The sequence below is a fragment of the Myotis brandtii genome, unplaced genomic scaffold, assembly GCF_000412655.1.
Source record: "Myotis brandtii unplaced genomic scaffold, ASM41265v1 scaffold433, whole genome shotgun sequence".
In the NCBI taxonomy this organism is placed as follows: Eukaryota; Metazoa; Chordata; class Mammalia; order Chiroptera; family Vespertilionidae; genus Myotis; species Myotis brandtii.
In genome coordinates this window covers 398443-405035 of record NW_005366559.1, presented here as the reverse complement: position 1 = coordinate 405035, position 6593 = coordinate 398443, and the positions used below count along the sequence as shown (strand labels likewise).

General features: G+C 55.8%; 1 protein-coding gene across 1 annotated transcript in view; it reads right to left on the bottom strand.

Moving 5' to 3' along the window:
* ZNF521 (zinc finger protein 521) overlaps positions 1-6593 on the bottom strand; it is a 250078-nt gene that overhangs the window by 5637 nt on the left and 237848 nt on the right.

The window sequence follows — 6593 nt, the reverse complement described above, 5'->3', positions numbered from 1 at the left end:
CACTCTGCCCCCTCCTAGAGCCTCGGGTGTTGCGCTGATGATCGCGTTTGCACTGACAGAATTTCCCCTTCTACTTTTTCTCCTGGTAATGGCATCACCGTGACTTACAGAGACACTGACGCATTTTCTGTTGACATTTAACTGTTCACGTGGGCGCGGCCCGCCATGTCCAAGCATTTTCTGGGCGACACTGAGCCACATTAAAGCGACAGATGCAATGGCATCATTGGAGGCGACGAGGGAAACACACGTTTTAGAGACGGACAAGGACCACGAGGCTGTGTGGCTGGCCCCTCCCTGGAGCAGCATGGTCGGAGCAGTGCAGACTGCAGGCCAGTTGTAATGGTGCTAGCGATGAGGCGCCCACTGCACCCCCCCAGGAAACGATGGCGCATCCAATCACCCCCACGGACGACATGGCTGCTGCTCTCTGGACGTGGCACTGAGTCGCCCGAGAGAAGCGGGTGTGAGAGACCATGAAGCGTAGGGACACTGGCGTGTTCACAAGCTCAGACGCAGATGTGGAGAGAGAGGCGTCTCCACAGCCACCAGCTCAGTGCAGGGAGCTACCTCTTAGTCGTTTTACAACATTCATGCCATCCAGCGGCTGCATGAGTTCCTCAACGGGGGCTTCCCAACCTCAACACGCTGGGCTAGACCCGGTGGGGAACGTCCGGCCCGAGAGCCGCATGAGGCCCGAGAAATCCTTTGGTCTGGCCCTGCCATGGCATTAGGGGGAGTTAGTGAAATGTTTGACCCAATGCAGCAGGAACATGTTTATTTTTGTACAGCAGCTAATTTTAAGTTGATGACTGTGCATGGCCTGTGATGATGTAACGAATTCCCAAATGGCCTCTGGCAGCAGAGAGGTTCCCCATCCTGGGGCTAGAGGGTGCTCTGACCTGGGAGCCGCCCTGGGCACTGTCGGCTCCACAGCACCTCGCTCTGGCCTCTGCCAACCACGTGCCAGTGGGGCCTTCCCCTGTGACAACCGGAAATGTCCCCAGACATGGCCACGGACCCCTGTGGGGAAGCGCACCCCGATGGAGGGCCACTGCGTCCGAGTTCTAGAGCACAGGGAGCTGGCTGTGCCCTGCTTCGGTGCACGACTCAGGCTTCGGTCTAAGAGGCAGCTCCCCTGTCACTTACAAAAGGGAGCTAGAGGGCTGTCTATCACGGCACCGACCTGGACTGCAGGCGTTTGAAAGCGCAGCCTCAGTGGGTGAGAGTGGGCAGCTGTCGAACTGCGGAAAGGATTCCTGGAGATGTGTGGTCAATGGCATTGCTCCTGTGAAGAGCCGAGTCTCCCAGAAACGTCCACTCACTCAGCAGCTCTCACCTCCCAGCCCCGCCCCTGAACAGAGGTGGTCCATGAGAGCGGCGGTCCGTCAGGGCTGCGCTAGGACAGGCCGCAGTCCCATGAAGTACAATGGGGCCTAAGCACTCAGCTCTGAGGTTACGATTTAGGGTGTGGGAACAACCGTCTCCTTTGAAAGAGCTGTGGAGCCCCATCCTCACCCCCAACCACCCGGATGCCATGGCCACAGTGGGCTGTGCCTGGGAGCAGTGCCTTGGGGGCCGGAGGAGAGGGTTTCGGAGCCGAGAGGCCATGGCGGCCTCGGGCCCAGGATCTCGCTTAGAGACTCAGAAGTTAGGTCCCAGAGTCCAAGTCCACGCTTCCAGACTGGGAGCTGCCCCCGCGCTGGGCCGGGTTCTGGCACCAGGTAACCATGGGAGGGGCCAGTGCTGATCTGAACCCTGGCCGGGCTGCTGCGGGGATGAGGGATGCTGCTGCCATGGTCCCGCCAGCTGCAGGGAGGTCTGGGCCCTCACCTCACCTGGTGCTGCAGGGAGAGGGAGGAGGAGGGGCGAGGGCTCCAGAGGCAGGAGTGAGCACGGGGCGGGCTGAGGCCACAGGAAGTGGATACTGTTAGGGCTCCAGGCATCTCTGGGGCTGCAGACCGTCCCCCAGGCTGGGCAGGGAGGTGGGGGCACAGGTGGGGGGCGCCTGCTCTCATGGCAGGTGGTCTTCTCTCCAGCAGACCGAGCTGGCAAAGCCTGGCAGGGAGTCACAGGAACAGCCCCCCAGTCAGCCTGGGCTCAGTCCGACGCGAATCCCCGGAAGCCCACGCGGACACTGATCATTAACAGACCGCGTGTCCAACTAGCGCATGTGGAACCCTGTCTAGAGTTTTGACAATCCAACATCCCCTGGAAAGAAAACCAGCTGCTCTGCTCCCCCAGCTTGTGAAGGATAAACCCTGCTGCTGTTGGGAAATGCTAACATCGGAACGCGGCCATCTTTCCTTAAGAGCTTCGGTGGTACAGCCTCAGGCACCCGCTGGCCGACCCCTGTCTGCTCTGCACACCTGACAGGCTTGACCATTTCCCTTTTATAACTGACCATACCCTTCCCCACCTACAACATGGAGGGAAAAAGGGCCGAATTAGAAGAATAGGCTGAAAAGAGCAAAATGGACATTGAAAAATATATTAGCCTGGCTGGTGTGGCTCAGTGGTTGAGCACTGACCTATGAACCAGGAGGTCACAGTTCGATTCCTGGTCAGAGCACATACCCGGGTTGCGAGCTCCACCCCAGTGTGGGGTGTGCAGGAGGCAGCCGATCCATGATTCTCTCTCATCACTGATGTTTCTCTCTCTCCCCCCACTTTCCTCTCTGAAATCAATAAAAATATGTTTTTAAAAAAGAAAAGTATATTAAAGTATAAAGTTTGTTTTTAACAGAAAACAATCCATTGAGCTACCTGCGAACAGGCAAGGAACCAACAAAAATTTTAAATCAAACTATGTACAAGCTCAGCAGAAGTGAGAGCGAGGCGGGGGTTGGAGACGGCGCTGAGACCTGGAGCTGCAGGACCGGCACAGCGTGGGAGGAGGCTGTGACAGGCCCCACGGTCTCGTAGGTGCTCAGGGGTGAAGGCCATGCTGGGGCGGCTAGGCGTTCATCCCCTGCGATGGTTAACTCATCACACTTGCGCTCTAAACGGAACATCTGTACGCAAGGTGAAGAACAGCCTCCTTCCAGTTTCATTCTCGAGCAGTGCCCCTTCTCCGGGCCCTGATTTCAGTACCTTAATGGTACAGGCATCTGTGGGAGACGAGAAGGCTTGTCTGACACGCGTGTTTATCACGGACGAATATAAATGTCCTCTCTGCCGGCTCTGGGTGCTTACACGGACCCGGGGACGCTCCAGCCATAGTCCGACCCCCTTCGCAGGCAGCGCAGCTAAACACACTTCCGCTACTTATGTCATGGCCTGCGTAGTGAGTAGCAGCAGCAACAGGAGCCCAGCCTGATCACTGCTCAGCAATGTCCTCTTGCAAACATGACGCATTTCCTGCCCACCCCCTTCTCTTAGTTCCTGAATCCCACAATCTTTAGGAAAGGCTTGAGCCGCCCAGCCACCGTGGCTCAGTGGTTGTGTGTCAACCTATGAACCAGGAGGTCATGGTTTGATTCCCAGTCAGGGCCCATGCCCGGGTTATGAGCTCCATTCCCAGTAGGGGGCGTGCAGGAGGCAGCTGATCACTGATTCTCTCTCATCATTGATGTTTCTATCTCTCCCTCTCCCTTCCTCTCTGAAATCGATTTAATATAAGAGAAACATGTAAATTGACCGTACCTCCGCTACACCCACAAGCCAATCAGGAGTGAATATGCGAATTAACCCTACCAAGATGGCGGCAGCCACAGAGCTGGAGCGAGCAGGAGACTTGGGTTGCCCCCCGCAATGGAGGAAGCCAAGCTTCCCGCCTGCCCTGCCGGCCCTGAGCTCTGCTCAAGGCTACAAAGTTTCAATTATAGAAGATAAATAAATCCCAGATACCTGCTTCCAGCCCGCGGCCGTGGCCAGCCTGAAAACGGCCCTCAGCCCCTCACCCAGGCTGGCCAGGCACCCAAACCAGCCGGCCCCCACCTGTGCACCAGGCCTCTATCCTATATAATAAAAGGGTAATATGCAAACTGACCCAAACAGCAGAAAGACTGGGAATGACTGGTCATTATGATACACACTGACCACCAGGGGGCAGATGCTCAATGCAGGAGCTGCCCCCTGGTGGTCAGTGCGCTCCCACAGGGGGAGCTCTGCTCAGCCACAAGCCAGGCTGATGGCTGCCAGCACAGCGGTGGTGGCAGGAGTCTCTCCCGCCTCCTCAGCAGCGCTAAGGATGTCCGACTGCAGCTTGGGCCTGCTCCCTGCTGGCAAGTGGACATCCCCCGAGGGCTCCTGGGCTGCCAGAGGGGGAGTGGGCCTAAGCCAGCAGGTTGACATCCCCCGAGGGGTCCCAGACTGTGAGAGAGCACAGGCCGGGCTGAGGGACCCCCCCTGAGTGCACAAATTTTTGTGCACCGGGCCTCTAGTATATATATAAAAGGATTGAGTTAGTGAGGGTGCCCATATTTCTATTCCTTGGCCCTAGACCTTGCACTCAGTTGGGTTGTGACCCCCGCTGCAAGACCCCACCTGCCATACTTATTTATTTCACGTCTGGTTTTGAGATCCACAGAAATGGAGAGGTCTGTGCCTGAACGCCGTGGGAGCCAGGCATTGATTTAGAAACTGACTTGCAGGCCTAGGATTTAAACTCTGTGCCACTCGATATGAAAGGTCACCTGATTAGAATGGGAGAAGCCAGGGCCCTGTCATTTATATTCAAATGGTAACCTTCAGAGGGAGGAGGAAGGAGGGAGGACGCTGCTTTTCCTTGATATGAACAAGGATGCCTTTCAAGAAAATGCCTATGATTATGAAAAGTCGTTTATTGAACTAGGGCAAAAAGCAAAGAGAAAAAAAGGAAAAGAAAAAGCCACTTCCTTGCAGTGTATTATTTCTTTCATTAAAAACACTGTCACACTCTCTAGGAGGTCAAATCACAGTAATAAATCATCAAGAGCAGAAAAAACGCCTTTCTCCATCATCAGCCGCCAAATGCTTGTGTACCAGGGCCTAGGCTTCAGAAAACACACACAGAAAGGGTAGGATGGGAAGGTCCGTGCACGAGTGACAGCCCACTTACCCTGTGTGAGTGTGAGGTGTGTGCGCACCTGTGCACACCCACGCCTGCATGGAGGCTGGTGTGTGCGTGTGCCGTGAGAGGTGGAGTCACATACGTGCATGGGTTCTACAGGTAAAACCCCTGGCGCTTGCCTTTGACTTTCCGACAGGGCTCACATTTCTATGCAGAAAATGCAATTATTAGAAGAAGCCCCAAGCAGCCCTTGTTTCGAATTCTAAGACAGTCCTATTGAAAATGCAAATACTTGGGCTCGGCTCTCTCACTTAAAAAAAAAAAAAAAGAAAAGTCCTGGTTTGGCGACAGGAGAAAAACCTCCCACTCCCGTTTGGTGCCTTTCCTGCTCGCTCTCCTCTCCCCGTGCCTGCGTGTTCCATGTGCCCTCAGAAGTCTCCATTCCCTTTAACAGTCGCCTGCCTCCCGTCCCAAAGCCACTGGATCAGCCACTTCACACAGCAAACAGAGGAGATCAGGATGCTACGTGCACCTCCTGTCCTGTGTGGACACGGGTCAGGTCTACCGATGCATCTGCATTCTCTCTCGTCCATCTGCTCCTCTTGCTCAGAAACCTTCGGGTCTGAAAACAGCCCAGCTGCCCCCAAACTGCACCCCGCCGCCTTTCCTGGCCTCGGAAACCCACACTTGGCTCGGCCGGCGTGGCTCAGTGGTTGAGCACTGACCGATGAACCAGGAGGTCAGGGTTCCATTCCCGGTCAGGGCACATGCCCGGGTTGCGGGCTCCATCCCCAGTGTGGGGCGAGCAGGAGGCAGTTGATCCATGACTCATCACTGATGTTTCTATCTCTCTCTCCCTCTTTCTTCTGCTCAGAAATCAATAACAATATGTATTAAAAAAGAAACACACTGGTACCTCCCCCCATGGCCCAGCGCCTTCTCTGGCCTGACTCCCAGGTCTCCGTGGGACAGTCTGCTCACCCTCATGGGGCACAGAGCTCCCGGGAGACCGCCCTTCGCTCCCCGCCCGAAGATGTGCAGTATCTATGGTGAGAGTAATCACAACCTCCCATCCTTAGACGATTTGCTCCTCCAGATTAATTTCAGTTCATTACCATAGAGCAACAGAATTGTGAAAACCACTCTTTAACGTGAAGTGTTTAACCCGATTCTGGAGGAAGGGCGGCTGTGACTGAGCGAGGCCAGCAGCCGGCGCGGTGCACACGCCTGCGGATTCCAAGGTGCGCGGTAAACAGGCCTGCGCAGCCACGCGGCGAGCAGAGAGGTCGCGGCGGGAGGCCGCGTGCTAATCAGCCCTCCAAGGAACCGCCAGCCAGAAGTGGCACTTACTCTAATTCAAAGCCCTCGTGCCTGCTTCCATGTTGCAAAATTTATAAAAGAATAACTTCATTAAACCGCCTGGCACTTGAGACGCACATGCAAACCAGCCACAACACAGAGGGAGCTGGCCAGGGCAGAGAGCTGCTCCCGGGGAGCTGTGCACGCCAACAAGATGAGAGCAAAGGCTGCACCTGATGTTTCTCCCTCTGATGGCGGGTTCACCCAGGACCCCAGCCACGTGGCCCCTCCCTCCCGCCAC